Below are 17,137 nucleotides of genomic sequence, written 5' to 3' on the forward strand. Positions count from 1 at the left end.
TTCGATTTAAAAATTGTATCGTTCCCATTTTGCCAATAGCAACAGCACGGCGATGAACATGCACATTGCATTGCCGGGTTTTTGCTAGTGCAATTGGTATTTTCCAGAATTACAATTGTTGGTCTGCATCTTTTTTTGTTTTTTGTTGCGTTTCTATGCTTTATACCTTTTTGGTGAGGATTGGTATGGCTATGGGGAGGAGGAGGCCATTATTAGAATTTGGGGGTGTATTTAAATCATTTTAAATACACCCCTGAGTTCTACTCTGCAGGTTGCAACAATTTGTAATCACCAATCAAGTTCTCTTAAGGGCCAGTTCACTCTTGGGGTGCTTTGGTGGGTAGTGTTTCTGCTCTTTGCTGATAGCCGGTATTCAGCAAAGCACTGCGGTAAATCCTTGCAGTGCCTGTGATGTGCGTATATCGCAAAAGTGCACTGCGTGCAAAATTTTGCTGGCAGTTAGAGCGCCATTCTCATTCTCTGGAATGAGACCGAAAAACGCAATCACTGCAACATGGAGCCACAATTGCTTAGTAGAAATGCAATCACACTCCATAGGCGATTGCGATTTGCCTTTTGCGATCCCAGTGTTGAACCCGGCCTAAGGGGGACCAGCTGGATCCCAATTATTTATCAGGTGGTCGTTGTGTTCCCTGACTTTGCACTTGAGGGTGTAAGAGTGGTACCCTTTAAGTCCACCTATCTCCCCATCTTCCCTCTCCAAAACACTATACTCTATTCCTCTCTCACTCCCATCACCTAACCCGCCCTAATAGAGTCTACCTTACCATGGTGGGCCGGCTTACAATCCTATTTGCCAAAATGTGATTTACTTTAACCAACTGGATTAGCCAAAGGACTCTGTTAAAAAAAGAATATAATAAACTATCTTAGATGGAGATTAACTAATTAGGGCCCTTTTTTATTAAGCACATTTCGATTTAAAAATTGTATCGTTCCCATTTTGCCAATAGCAACAGCACGGCGATGAACATGCACATTGCATTGCCGGGTTTTTGCTAGTGCAATTGGTATTTTCCAGAATTACAATTGTTGGCCTGCATCTTTTTTTGTTTTGTTTGCGTTTCTATGCATTGTCCCTTTTTGGTGAGGATTGGTATGGCTATGGGGAGGAGGAGGCCATTATTAGAATTTGGGGGTGTATTTAAATCATTTTAAATACACCCCTGAGTTCTACTCTGCAGGTTGCAACAATTTGTAATCACCAATCAAGTTCTCTTAAGGGCCAGTTCACTCTTGGGGTGCTTTGGGGGGTAGTGTTTCTGCTCTTTGCTGATAGCCGGTATTCAGCAAAGCACTGCGGTAAATCCTTGCAGTGCCTGTGATGTGCGTATATCGCAAAAGTGCACTGCGTGCAACATTTTGCTGGCAGTTAGAGCGCCATTCTCATTCTCTGGAATGACACCGAAAAACGCAATCACTGCAACATGGAGCCACAATTGCTTAGTAGAAATGCAATCACACTCCATAGGCGATTGCGATTTGCCTTTTGCGATCCCAGTGTTGAACCGGCCTAAGGGGGACCAGCTGGATCCCAATTATTTATCAGGTGGTCGTTGTGTTCCCCGACTTTGCACTTGAGGGTGTAAGAGTGGTACCCTTTAAGTCCACCTATCTCCCCATCTTCCCTCTCCAAAACACTATACTCTATTCCTCTCTCACTCCCATCACCTAACCCGCCCTAATAGAGTCTACCTTACCATGGTGGGCCGGCTTACAATCCTATTTGCCAAAATGTGATTTACTTTTAGCCAACTGGATTAGCCAAAGGACTCTGTTAAAAAAAGAATATAATAAACTATCTTAGATGGAGATTAACTAATTAGGGCCCTTTTTTATTAAGCACATTTCGATTTAAAAATTGTATCGTTCCCATTTTGCCAATAGCAACAGCACGGCGATGAACATGCACATTGCATTGCCGGGTTTTTGCTAGTGCAATTGGTATTTTCCAGAATTACAATTGTTGGCCTGCATCTTTTTTTGTTTTGTTTGCGTTTCTATGCTTTGTCCCTTTTTGGTGAGGATTGGTATGGCTATGGGGAGGAGGAGGCCATTATTAGAATTTGGGGGTGTATTTAAATCATTTTAAATACACCCCTGACTTCTACTCTGCAGGTTGCAACAATTTGTAATCATCAATCAAGTTCTCTTAAAGGCCAGTTCACTCTTGGGGTGCTTTAATAAGCAGTTTTTCTGCTCATTGCTGATAGCCGGTATTCAGCAAAGCACTGCGGTAAATCCTTGCAGTGCCTGTGATGTGTGTAAATCGCAAAAGTGCACTGCGTGCAACATTTTGCTGGCAGTTAGAACACCATTCTCATTCTCTGGAATGAGACCGAAAAACGCAATCACTGCAACATGGAGCCACAATTGCTTAGTAGAAATGCAATCACACTCCGTAGGCGATTGTGATTTGCCTTTTGCGATCCCAGTGTTGAACCCGGCCTAAGGGGGACCAGCTGGATACCAATTATTTATCAGGTGGTCGTTGTGTTCCCCGACTTTGCACTTGAGGGTGTAAGAGTGGTACCCTTTAAGTCCACCTATCCCTCTCTTCCCTCTCCAAAACACTATACTCTATTCCTCTCTCACTCCCATCACCTAACCCGCCCTAATAGAGTCTACCTTACCATGGTGGGCCGGCTTACAATCCTATTTGCCAAAATGTGATTTACTTTTAGCCAACTGGATTAGCCAAAGGACTCTGTTAAAAAAAGAATATAATAAACTATCTTAGATGGAGATTAACTAATTAGGGCCCTTTTTTATTAAGCACATTTCGATTTAAAAATTGTATCGTTCCCATTTTGCCAATAGCAACAGCACGGCGATGAACATGCACATTGCATTGCCGGGTTTTTGCTAGTGCAATTGGTATTTTCCAGAATTACAATTGTTGGTCTGCATCTTTTTTTGTTTTTTGTTGCGTTTCTATGCTTTATACCTTTTTGGTGAGGATTGGTATGGCTATGGGGAGGAGGAGGCCATTATTAGAATTTGGGGGTGTATTTAAATCATTTTAAATACACCCCTGAGTTCTACTCTGCAGGTTGCAACAATTTGTAATCACCAATCAAGTTCTCTTAAGGGCCAGTTCACTCTTGGGGTGCTTTGGTGGGTAGTGTTTCTGCTCTTTGCTGATAGCCGGTATTCAGCAAAGCACTGCGGTAAATCCTTGCAGTGCCTGTGATGTGCGTATATCGCAAAAGTGCACTGCGTGCAAAATTTTGCTGGCAGTTAGAGCGCCATTCTCATTCTCTGGAATGAGACCGAAAAACGCAATCACTGCAACATGGAGCCACAATTGCTTAGTAGAAATGCAATCACACTCCATAGGCGATTGCGATTTGCCTTTTGCGATCCCAGTGTTGAACCCGGCCTAAGGGGGACCAGCTGGATCCCAATTATTTATCAGGTGGTCGTTGTGTTCCCTGACTTTGCACTTGAGGGTGTAAGAGTGGTACCCTTTAAGTCCACCTATCTCCCCATCTTCCCTCTCCAAAACACTATACTCTATTCCTCTCTCACTCCCATCACCTAACCCGCCCTAATAGAGTCTACCTTACCATGGTGGGCCGGCTTACAATCCTATTTGCCAAAATGTGATTTACTTTTAGCCAACTGGATTAGCCAAAGGACTCTGTTAAAAGAAGAATATAATAAACTATCTTAGATGGAGATTAACTAATTAGGGCCCTTTTTTATTAAGCACATTTCGATTTAAAAATTGTATCGTTCCCATTTTGCCAATAGCAACAGCACGGCGATGAACATGCACATTGCATTGCCGGGTTTTTGCTAGTGCAATTGGTATTTTCCAGAATTACAATTGTTGGTCTGCATCTTTTTTTGTTTTTTGTTGCGTTTCTATGCTTTATACCTTTTTGGTGAGGATTGGTATGGCTATGGGGAGGAGGAGGCCATTATTAGAATTTGGGGGTGTATTTAAATCATTTTAAATACACCCCTGAGTTCTACTCTGCAGGTTGCAACAATTTGTAATCACCAATCAAGTTCTCTTAAGGGCCAGTTCACTCTTGGGGTGCTTTGGTGGGTAGTGTTTCTGCTCTTTGCTGATAGCCGGTATTCAGCAAAGCACTGCGGTAAATCCTTGCAGTGCCTGTGATGTGCGTATATCGCAAAAGTGCACTGCGTGCAAAATTTTGCTGGCAGTTAGAGCGCCATTCTCATTCTCTGGAATGAGACCGAAAAACGCAATCACTGCAACATGGAGCCACAATTGCTTAGTAGAAATGCAATCACACTCCATAGGCGATTGCGATTTGCCTTTTGCGATCCCAGTGTTGAACCCGGCCTAAGGGGGACCAGCTGGATCCCAATTATTTATCAGGTGGTCGTTGTGTTCCCTGACTTTGCACTTGAGGGTGTAAGAGTGGTACCCTTTAAGTCCACCTATCTCCCCATCTTCCCTCTCCAAAACACTATACTCTATTCCTCTCTCACTCCCATCACCTAACCCGCCCTAATAGAGTCTACCTTACCATGGTGGGCCGGCTTACAATCCTATTTGCCAAAATGTGATTTACTTTAACCAACTGGATTAGCCAAAGGACTCTGTTAAAAAAAGAATATAATAAACTATCTTAGATGGAGATTAACTAATTAGGGCCCTTTTTTATTAAGCACATTTCGATTTAAAAATTGTATCGTTCCCATTTTGCCAATAGCAACAGCACGGCGATGAACATGCACATTGCATTGCCGGGTTTTTGCTAGTGCAATTGGTATTTTCCAGAATTACAATTGTTGGCCTGCATCTTTTTTTGTTTTGTTTGCGTTTCTATGCATTGTCCCTTTTTGGTGAGGATTGGTATGGCTATGGGGAGGAGGAGGCCATTATTAGAATTTGGGGGTGTATTTAAATCATTTTAAATACACCCCTGAGTTCTACTCTGCAGGTTGCAACAATTTGTAATCACCAATCAAGTTCTCTTAAGGGCCAGTTCACTCTTGGGGTGCTTTGGGGGGTAGTGTTTCTGCTCTTTGCTGATAGCCGGTATTCAGCAAAGCACTGCGGTAAATCCTTGCAGTGCCTGTGATGTGCGTATATCGCAAAAGTGCACTGCGTGCAACATTTTGCTGGCAGTTAGAGCGCCATTCTCATTCTCTGGAATGACACCGAAAAACGCAATCACTGCAACATGGAGCCACAATTGCTTAGTAGAAATGCAATCACACTCCATAGGCGATTGCGATTTGCCTTTTGCGATCCCAGTGTTGAACCGGCCTAAGGGGGACCAGCTGGATCCCAATTATTTATCAGGTGGTCGTTGTGTTCCCCGACTTTGCACTTGAGGGTGTAAGAGTGGTACCCTTTAAGTCCACCTATCTCCCCATCTTACCTCTCCAAAACACTATACTCTATTCCTCTCTCACTCCCATCACCTAACCCGCCCTAATAGAGTCTACCTTACCATGGTGGGCCGGCTTACAATCCTATTTTCCAAAATGTGATTTACTTTTAGCCAACTGGATTAGCCAAAGGACTCTGTTAAAAAAAGAATATAATAAACTATCTTAGATGGAGATTAACTAATTAGGGCCCTTTTTTATTAAGCACATTTCGATTTAAAAATTGTATCGTTCCCATTTTGCCAATAGCAACAGCACGGCGATGAACATGCACATTGCATTGCCGGGTTTTTGCTAGTGCAATTGGTATTTTCCAGAATTACAATTGTTGGCCTGCATCTTTTTTTGTTTTGTTTGCGTTTCTATGCTTTGTCCCTTTTTGGTGAGGATTGGTATGGCTATGGGGAGGAGGAGGCCATTATTAGAATTTGGGGGTGTATTTAAATCATTTTAAATACACCCCTGAGTTCTACTCTGCAGGTTGCAACAATTTGTAATCACCAATCAAGTTCTCTTAAGGGCCAGTTCACTCTTGGGGTGCTTTGGTGGGTAGTGTTTCTGCTCTTTGCTGATAGCCGGTATTCAGCAAAGCACTGCGGTAAATCCTTGCAGTGCCTGTGATGTGCGTATATCGCAAAAGTGCACTGCGTGCAACATTTTGCTGGCAGTTAGAGCGCCATTCTCATTCTCTGGAATGAGACCGAAAAACGCAATCACTGCAACATGGAGCCACAATTGCTTAGTAGAAATGCAATCACACTCCATAGGCGATTGCGATTTGCCTTTTGCGATCCCAGTGTTGAACCGGCCTAAGGGGGACCAGCTGGATCCCAATTATTTATCAGGTGGTCATTGTGTTCCCCGACTTTGCACTTGAGGGTGTAAGAGTGGTACCCTTTAAGACCACCTATCCCCCTCTTCCCTCTCCAAAACGCTATACTCTATTCCTCTCTCACTCCCATCACCTAACCCGCCCTAATAGAGTCTACCTTACCATGCTGGGCCGGCTTACAATCCTATTTGCCAAAATGTGATTTAGTTTTAGCCAACTGGATTAGCCAAAGGACTCTGTTAAAAAAAGAATATAATAAACTCTCTTAGATGGAGATTAACTAATTAGCGCCCTTTTTTATTAAGAACGTTTCGATTTAAAAATTGTATCATTCCCATTTTGCCAATAGCAACAGCACGGCGATGAACATGTAAATTGCATTGCCGGGTTTTTGCTAGTGCAATTGGTATTTTCCAGAATTACAATTGTTGGCTTGCATCTTTTTTTGTTTTGTTTGCGTTTCTATGCTTTGTCCCTTTTTGGTGAGGATTGGTATGGCTATGGGGAGGAGGAGGCCATTATTAGAATTTGGGGGTGTATTTAAATCATTTTAAATACACCCCTGACTTCTACTCTGCAGGTTGCAACAATTTGTAATCATCAATCAAGTTCTCTTAAGGGCCAGTTCACTCTTGGGGTGCTTTGATAAGTAGTTTTTCTGCTCATTGCTGATAGCCGGTATTCAGCAAAGCACTGCGGTAAATCCTTGCAGTGCCTGTGATGTGTGTAAATCGCAAAAGTGCACTGCGTGCAACATTTTGCTGGCAGTTAGAACACCATTCTCATTCTCTGGAATGAGACCGAAAAACGCAATCACTGCAACATGGAGCCACAATTGCTTAGTAGAAATGCAATCACACTCCGTAGGCGATTGTGATTTGCCTTTTGCGATCCCAGTGTTGAACCCGGCCTAAGGGGGACCAGCTGGATACCAATTATTTATCAGCTGGTCGTTGTGTTCCCCGACTTTGCACTTGAGGGTGTAAGAGTGGTACCCTTTAAGTCCACCTATCCATCTCTTCCCTCTCCAAAACACTATACTCTATTCCTCTCTCACTCCCATCACCTAACCCGCCCTAATAGAGTCTACCTTACCATGGTGGGCCGGCTTACAATCCTATTTGCCAAAATGTGATTTACTTTTAGCCAACTGGATTAGCCAAAGGACTCTGTTAAAAAAAGAATATAATAAACTATCTTAGATGGAGATTAACTAATTAGGGCCCTTTTTTATTAAGCACATTTCGATTTAAAAATTGTATCGTTCCCATTTTGCCAATAGCAACAGCACGGCGATGAACATGCACATTGCATTGCCGGGTTTTTGCTAGTGCAATTGGTATTTTCCAGAATTACAATTGTTGGCCTGCATCTTTTTTTGTTTTGTTTGCGTTTCTATGCTTTGTCCCTTTTTGGTGAGGATTGGTATGGCTATGGGGAGGAGGAGGCCATTATTAGAATTTGGGGGTGTATTTAAATCATTTTAAATACACCCCTGAGTTCTACTCTGCAGGTTGCAACAATTTGTAATCACCAATCAAGTTCTCTTAAGGGCCAGTTCACTCTTGGGGTGCTTTGGGGGGTAGTGTTTCTGCTCTTTGCTGATAGCCGGTATTCAGCAAAGCACTGCGGTAAATCCTTGCAGTGCCTGTGATGTGCGTATATCGCAAAAGTGCACTGCGTGCAACAGTTTGCTGGCAGTTAGAGCGCCATTCTCATTCTCTGGAATGAGACCGAAAAACACAATCACTGCAACATGGAGCCACAATTGCTTAGTAGAAATGCAATCACACTCCATAGGCGATTGCGATTTGCCTTTTGCGATCCCAGTGTTGAACCGGCCTAAGGGGGACCAGCTGGATCCCAATTATTTATCAGGTGGTCATTGTGTTCCCCGACTTTGCACTTGAGGGTGTAAGAGTGGTACCCTTTAAGACCACCTATCCCCCTCTTCCCTCTCCAAAACGCTATACTCTATTCCTCTCTCACTCCCATCACCTAACCCGCCCTAATAGAGTCTACCTTACCATGCTGGGCCGGCTTACAATCCTATTTGCCAAAATGTGATTTAGTTTTAGCCAACTGGATTAGCCAAAGGACTCTGTTAAAAAAAGAATATAATAAACTCTCTTAGATGGAGATTAACTAATTAGCGCCCTTTTTTATTAAGAACGTTTCGATTTAAAAATTGTATCATTCCCATTTTGCCAATAGCAACAGCACGGCGATGAACATGTAAATTGCATTGCCGGGTTTTTGCTAGTGCAATTGGTATTTTCCAGAATTACAATTGTTGGCTTGCATCTTTTTTTGTTTTGTTTGCGTTTCTATGCTTTGTCCCTTTTTGGTGAGGATTGGTATGGCTATGGGGAGGAGGAGGCCATTATTAGAATTTGGGGGTGTATTTAAATCATTTTAAATACACCCCTGACTTCTACTCTGCAGGTTGCAACAATTTGTAATCATCAATCAAGTTCTCTTAAGGGCCAGTTCACTCTTGGGGTGCTTTGATAAGTAGTTTTTCTGCTCATTGCTGATAGCCGGTATTCAGCAAAGCACTGCGGTAAATCCTTGCAGTGCCTGTGATGTGTGTAAATCGCAAAAGTGCACTGCGTGCAACATTTTGCTGGCAGTTAGAACACCATTCTCATTCTCTGGAATGAGACCGAAAAACGCAATCACTGCAACATGGAGCCACAATTGCTTAGTAGAAATGCAATCACACTCCGTAGGCGATTGTGATTTGCCTTTTGCGATCCCAGTGTTGAACCCGGCCTAAGGGGGACCAGCTGGATACCAATTATTTATCAGGTGGTCGTTGTGTTCCCCGACTTTGCACTTGAGGGTGTAAGAGTGGTACCCTTTAAGTCCACCTATCCCTCTCTTCCCTCTCCAAAACACTATACTCTATTCCTCTCTCACTCCCATCACCTAACCCGCCCTAATAGAGTCTACCTTACCATGGTGGGCCGGCTTACAATCCTATTTGCCAAAATGTGATTTACTTTTAGCCAACTGGATTAGCCAAAGGACTCTGTTAAAAAAAGAATATAATAAACTATCTTAGATGGAGATTAACTAATTAGGGCCCTTTTTTATTAAGCACATTTCGATTTAAAAATTGTATCGTTCCCATTTTGCCAATAGCAACAGCACGGCGATGAACATGCACATTGCATTGCCGGGTTTTTGCTAGTGCAATTGGTATTTTCCAGAATTACAATTGTTGGCCTGCATCTTTTTTTGTTTTGTTTGCGTTTCTATGCTTTGTCCCTTTTTGGTGAGGATTGGTATGGCTATGGGGAGGAGGAGGCCATTATTAGAATTTGGGGGTGTATTTAAATCATTTTAAATACACCCCTGAGTTCTACTCTGCAGGTTGCAACAATTTGTAATCACCAATCAAGTTCTCTTAAGGGCCAGTTCACTCTTGGGGTGCTTTGGGGGGTAGTGTTTCTGCTCTTTGCTGATAGCCGGTATTCAGCAAAGCACTGCGGTAAATCCTTGCAGTGCCTGTGATGTGCGTATATCGCAAAAGTGCACTGCGTGCAACATTTTGCTGGCAGTTAGAGCGCCATTCTCATTCTCTGAAATGAGACCGAAAAACGCAATCACTGCAACATGGAGCCACAGTTGCTTAGTAGAAATGCAATCATACTCCGTAGGCGATTGTGATTTGCCTTTGTGTTGAACCCGGCCTAAGGGGGACCAGCTGGATCCCAATTAATTATCAGGTGGTCGTTGTGTTCCCCAACTTTGCACTTGAGGGTGTAAGAGTGGTACCGTTTAAGACCACCTATCCCCCTCTTCCCTCTCCAAAACACTATACTCTATTCCTCTCTCACTCCCATCACCTAACCCGCCCTAATAGAATCTACCTTACCATGGTGGGCCGGCTTACAATCCTATTGGCCAAAATGTGATTTACTTTTAGCCAACTGGATTAGCCAAAGGACTCTGTTAAAAAAAGAATATAATAAACTATCTTAGATGGAGATTAACTAATTAGGGCCCTTTTTTATTAAGAACGTTTCGATTTAAAAATTGTATCGTTCCCATATTGGCAATAGCAACAGCACGGCGATGAACATGTAAATTGCATTGCCGGTTTTTTGCTAGTGCAATTGGTATTTTCCAGAATTACAATTGTTGGCCTGCATCTTTTTTTGTTTTGTTTGCGTTTCTATGCTTTGTCCCTTTTTGGTGAGGATTGGTATGGCTATGGGGAGGAGGAGGCCATTATTAGAATTTGGGGGTGTATTTAAATCATTTTACATACACCCCTGAGTTCTACTCTGCAGGTTGCAACAATTTGTAATCACCAATCAAGTTCTCTTAAGGGCCAGTTCACTCTTAGGGTGCTTTGGTGGGTAGTGTTTCTGCTCTTTGCTGATAGCCGGTATTCAGCAAAGCACTGCGGTAAATCCTTGCAGTGCCTGTGATGTGCGTAAATCGCAAAAGTGCACTGCGTGCAACATTTTGCTGGCAGTTAGAACACCATTCTCATTCTCTGGAATGAGACCGAAAAACGCAATCACTGCAACATGGAGCCACAGTTGCTTAGTAGAAATGCAATCACACTCCGTAGGCGATTGTGATTTGCCTTTTGCGATCCCAGTGTTGAACCAGGCCTAAGGGGGACCAGCTGGATCCCAATTAATTATCAGGTGGTCGTTGTGTTCCCCAACTTTGCACTTGAAGGTGTAAGAGTGGTACCCTTTAAGACCACCTATCCCCCTCTTCCCTCTCCAAAACACTATACTCTATTCCTCTCTCACTCCCATCACCTAACCCGCCCTAATAGAGTCTACCTTACCATGGTGGGCCGGCTTACAATCCTATTTGCCAAAATGTGATTTACTTTTAGCCAACTGGATTAGCCAAAGGACTATGTTAAAAAAAGAATATAATAAACTATCTTAGATGGAGATTAACTAATTAGGGCCCTTTTTTATTAAGAACGTTTCGATTTAAAAATTGTATCGTTCCCATTTTGCCAATAGCAACAGCACGGCGATGAACATGTAAATTGCATTGCCGGGTTTTTGCTAGTGCAATTGGTATTTTCCAGAATTACAATTGTTGGCCTGCATCTTTTTTTGTTTTGTTTGCGTTTCTATGCTTTGACCCTTTTTGGTGAGGATTGGTATGGCTATGGGGAGGAGGAGGCCATTATTAGAATTTGGGGGTGTATTTAAATCATTTTAAATACACCCCTGAGTTCTACTCTGCAGGTTGCAACAATTTGTAATCACCAATCAAGTTCTCTTAAGGGCCAGTTCACTCTTGGGGTGCTTTGGTGGGTAGTGTTTCTGCTCTTTGCTGATAGCCGGTATTCAGCAAAGCACTGCGGTAAATCCTTGCAGTGCCTGTGATGTGCGTATATCGCAAAAGTGCACTGCGTGCAACATTTTGCTGGCAGTTAGAGCGCCATTCTCATTCTCTGGAATGAGACCGAAAAACGCAATCACTGCAACATGGAGCCACAATTGCTTAGTAGAAATGCAATCACACTCCATAGGCGATTGCGATTTGCCTTTTGCGATCCCAGTGTTGAACCGGCCTAAGGGGGACCAGCTGGATCCCAATTATTTATCAGGTGGTCGTTGTGTTCCCCGACTTTGCACTTGAGGGTGTAAGAGTGGTACCCTTTAAGACCACCTATCCCCCTCTTCCCTCTCCAAAACACTATACTCTATTCCTCTCTCACTCCCATCACCTAACCCGCCCTAATAGAGTCTACCTTACCATGGTGGGCCGGCTTACAATCCTATTTGCCAAAATGTGATTTAGTTTTAGCCAACTGGATTAGCCAAAGGACTCTGTTAAAAAAAGAATATAATAAACTCTCTTAGATGGAGATTAACTAATTAGGGCCCTTTTTTATTAAGCACGTTTCAATTTAAAAATTGTATCGTTCCCATTTTTCCAATAGCAACAGCACGGCGATGAACATGTAAATTGCATTGCCGGGTTTTTGCTAGTGCAATTGGTATTTTCCAGAATTACAATTGTTGGCCTGCATCTTTTTTTGTTTTGTTTGCGTTTCTATGCTTTGTACCTTTTTGGTGAGGATTGGTATGGCTATGGGGAGGAGGAGGCCATTATTAGAATTTGGGGGTATATTTAAATCATTTTAAATACGCCCCTGAGTTCTACTCTGTAGGTTGCAACAATTTGTAATCGCCAATAAAGTTCTCTTAAGGGCCAGTTCACACTTTGGGTGCTTTAATAAGTGGTTTTTTTGCTCTTTGCTGATAGTCGGTATTCAGCAAAGCACTGCGGTAAATCCTTGCAGTGCCTGTGATGTGCGTATATCGCAAAAGTGCACTGCGTGCAACATTTTGCTGGCAGTTAGAGCGCCATTCTCATTCTCTGGAATGAGACCGAAAAACTCAATCACTGCAACATGGAGCCACAATTGCTTAGTAGAAATACAATCACACTCCATAGGCGATTGTGATTTGCCTTTTGCGATCCCAGTGTTGAACCGGCCTAAGGTGGACCAGCTGGATCCCAATTATTTATCAGGTGGTCGTTGTGTTCCCCGACTTTGCACTTGAGGGTGTAAGAGTGGTACCCTTTAAGTCCACCTATCCCCCTCTTCCCTCTCCAAAACACTATACTCTATTCCTCTCTCACTCCCATCACCTAACCCGCCCTAATAGAGTCTACCTTACCATGGTGGGCCGGCTTACAATCCTATTTGCCAAAATGTGATTTACTTTTAGCGAACTGGATTAGCCAAAGGACTCTGTTAAAAAAAGAATATAATAAACTATCTTAGATGGAGATTAACTAATTAGGGCCCTTTTTTATTAAGAACGTTTCGATTTAAAAATTGTATCGTTCTCATTTTGCCAATAGCAACAGCACGGCGATGAACATGTAAATTGCATTGCCGGGTTTTTTCTAGTGCAATTGGTATTTTCCAGAATTACAATTGTTGGTCTGCATCTTTTTTTGTTTTTTTTGCGTTTCTATGCTTTATACCTTTTTGGTGAGGATGGGTATGGCTATGGGGAGGAGGAGGCCATTATTAGAATTTGGGGGTGTATTTAAATCATTTTAAATACACCCCTGAGTTCTACTCTGCAGGTTGCAACAATTTGTAATCACCAATCAAGTTCTCTTAAGGGCCAGTTCACTCTTAGGGTGCTTTGGTGGGTAGTGTTTCTGCTCTTTGCTGATAGCCGGTATTCAGCAAAGCACTGCGGTAAATCCTTGCAGTGCCTTCGATATGCGTAAATCGCAAAAGTGCACTGCGTGCAACATTTTGCTGGCAGTTAGAACACCATTCTCATTCTCTGGAATGAGACCGAAAAACGCAATCACTGCAACATGGAGCCACAGTTGCTTAGTAGAAATGCAATCATACTCCGTAGGCGATTATGATTTGAATTTTGCGATCCCAGTGTTGAACCCGGCCTAAGGGGGACCAGCTGGATCCCAATTAATTATCAGGTGGTCGTTGTGTTCCCCAACTTTGCACTTGAGGGTGTAAGAGTGGTACCCTTTAAGACCACCTATCCCCCTCTTCCCTCTCCAAAACACTATACTCTATTCCTCTCTCACTCCCATCACCTAACCCGCCCTAATAGAGTCTACCTTACCATGGTGGGCCGGCTTACAATCCTATTTGCCAAAATGTGATTTACTTTTAGCCAACTGGATTAGCCAAAGGACTCTGTTAAAAAAAGAATATAATAAACTATCTTAGATGGAGATTAACTAATTAGGGCCCTTTTTTATTAAGAACGTTTCGACTTAAAAATTGTATCGTTCCCATTTTGCCAATAGCAACAGCACGGCGATGAACATGTAAATTGCATAACCGGGTTTTTGCTAGTGCAATTGGTATTTTCCAGAATTACAATTGTTGGCCTGCATCTTTTTTTGTTTTGTTTGCGTTTCTATCCTTTGTCCCTTTTTGGTGAGGATTGGTATGGCTATGGGGAGGAGAAGGCCATTATTAGAATTTGGGGGTGTATTTAAATCATTTTAAATACACCCCTGAGTTCTACTCTGCAGGTTGCAACAATTTGTAATCACCAATCAAGTTCTCTTAAGGGCCAGTTCACTCTTGGGGTGCTTTGGTGGGTAGTGTTTCTGCTCTTTGCTGATAGCCGGTATTCAGCAAAGCACTGCGGTAAATCCTTGCAGTGCCTGTGATGTGCGTATATCGCAAAAGTGCACTGCGTGCAAAATTTTGCTGGCAGTTAGAGCGCCATTCTCATTCTCTGGAATGAGACCGAAAAACGCAATCACTGCAACATGGAGCCACAATTGCTTAGTAGAAATGCAATCACACTCCATAGGTGATTGCGATTTGCCTTTTGCGATCCCAGTGTTGAACCCGGCCTAAGGGGGACCAGCTGGATCCCAATTATTTATCAGGTGGTCGTTGTGTTCCCCGACTTTGCACTTGAGGGTGTAAGAGTGGTACCCTTTAAGTCCACCTATCTCCCCATCTTCCCTCTCCAAAACACTATACTCTATTCCTCTCTCACTCCCATCACCTAACCCGCCCTAATAGAGTCTACCTTACCATGGTGGGCCGGCTTACAATCCTATGTGCCAAAATGTGATTTACTTTTAGCCAACTGGATTAGCCAAAGGACTCTGTTAAAAAAAGAATATAATAAACTATCTTAGATGGAGATTAACTAATTAGGGCCCTTTTTTATTAAGAACGTTTCGATTTAAAAATTGTATCGTTCTCATTTTGCCAATAGCAACAGCACGGCGATGAACATGTAAATTGCATTGCCGGGTTTTTTCTAGTGCAATTGGTATTTTCCAGAATTATAATTGTTGGTCTGCATCTTTTTTTGTTTTTTTTGCGTTTCTATGCTTTATACCTTTTTGGTGAGGATGGGTATGGCTATGGGGAGGAGGAGGCCATTATTAGAATTTGGGGGTGTATTTAAATCATTTTAAATACACCCCTGAGTTCTACTCTGCAGGTTGCAACAATTTGTAATCACCAATCAAGTTCTCTTAAGGGCCAGTTCACTCTTAGGGTGTTTTGGTGGGTAGTGTTTCTGCTCTTTGCTGATAGCCGGTATTCAGCAAAGCACTGCGGTAAATCCTTGCAGTGCCTGTGATGTGCGTATATCGCAAAAGTGCACTGCGTGCAAAATTTTGCTGGCAGTTAGAGCGCCATTCTCATTCTCTGGAATGAGACCGAAAAACGCAATCACTGCAACATGGAGCCACAATTGCTTAGTAGAAATGCAATCACACTCCATAGGCGATTGCGATTTGCCTTTTGCGATCCCAGTGTTGAACCCGGCCTAAGGGGGACCAGCTGGATCCCAATTATTTATCAGGTGGTCGTTGTGTTCCCCGACTTTGCACTTGAGGGTGTAAGGGTGGTACCCTTTAAGTCCACCTATCTCCCCATCTTCCCTCTCCAAAAAACTATACTCTATTCCTCTCTCACTCCCATCACCTAACCCGCCCTAATAGAGTCTACCTTACCATGGTGGGCCGGCTTACAATCCTATTTGCCAAAATGTGATTTACTTTTAGCCAACTGGATTAGCCAAAGGACTCTGTTAAAAAAAGAATATAATAAACTATCTTAGATGGAGATTAACTAATTAGGGCCCTTTTTTATTAAGCACATTTCGATTTAAAAATTGTATTGTTCCCATTTTGCCAATAGCAACAGCACGGCGATGAACATGCACATTGCATTGCCGGGTTTTTGCTAGTGCAATTGGTATTTTCCAGAATTACAATTGTTGGTCTGCATCTTTTTTTGTTTTTTTTTGCGTTTCTATGCTTTATACCTTTTTGGTGAGGATTGGTATGGCTATGGGGAGGAGGACGCCATTATTAGAATTTGGGGGTGTATTTAAATCATTTTACATACACCCCTGAGTTCTACTCTGCAGGTTGCAACAATTTGTAATCACCAATCAAGTTCTCTTAAGGGCCAGTTCACTCTTAGGGTGCTTTGGTGGGTAGTGTTTCTGCTCTTTGCTGATAGCCGGTATTCAGCAAAGCACTGCGGTAAATCCTTGCAGTGCCTGTGATGTGCGTAAATCGCAAAAGTGCACTGCGTGCAACATTTTGCTGGCAGTTAGAACACCATTCTCATTCTCTGGAATGAGACCGAAAAACGCAATCACTGCAACATGGAGCCACAGTTGCTTAGTAGAAATGCAATCATACTCCGTAGGCGATTGTGATTTGCCTTTGTGTTGAACCCGGCCTAAGGGGGACCAGCTGGATCCCAATTAATTATCAGGTGGTCGTTGTGTTCCCCAACTTTGCACTTGAGGGTGTAAGAGTGGTACCCTTTAAGACCACCTATCCCCCTCTTCCCTCTCCAAAACACTATACTCTATTCCTCTCTCACTCCCATCACCTAACCCGCCCTAATAGAGTCTACCTTACCATGGTGGGCCGGCTTACAATCCTATTGGCCAAAATGTGATTTACTTTTAGCCAACTGGATAAGCCAAAGGACTCTGTTAAAAAAAGAATATAATAAACTATCTTAGATGGAGATTAACTAATTAGGGCCCTTTTTTATTAAGAACGTTTCGATTCAAAAATTGTATCGTTCCCATTTTGCCAATAGCAACAGCACGGCGATGAACATGTAAATTGCATTGCCGGGTTTTTGCTAGTGCAATTGGTATTTTCCAGAATTAAAATTGTTGGCCTGCATCTTTTTTTGTTTTGTTTGCGTTTCTATGCTTTGTCCCTTTTTGGTGAGGATTGGTATGGCTATGGGGAGGAGGAGGCCATTATTAGAATTTGGGGGTGTATTTAAATCATTTTAAATACACCCCTGAGTTCTACTCTGCAGGTTGCAACAATTTGTAATCACCAATCAAGTTCTCTTAAGGGCCAGTTCACTCTTGGGGTGCTTTAATAAGTAGTTTTTCTGCT

This window comes from Hyperolius riggenbachi, chromosome 9 (assembly GCF_040937935.1).
Source record: "Hyperolius riggenbachi isolate aHypRig1 chromosome 9, aHypRig1.pri, whole genome shotgun sequence".
NCBI lineage: Eukaryota > Metazoa > Chordata > Amphibia > Anura > Hyperoliidae > Hyperolius > Hyperolius riggenbachi.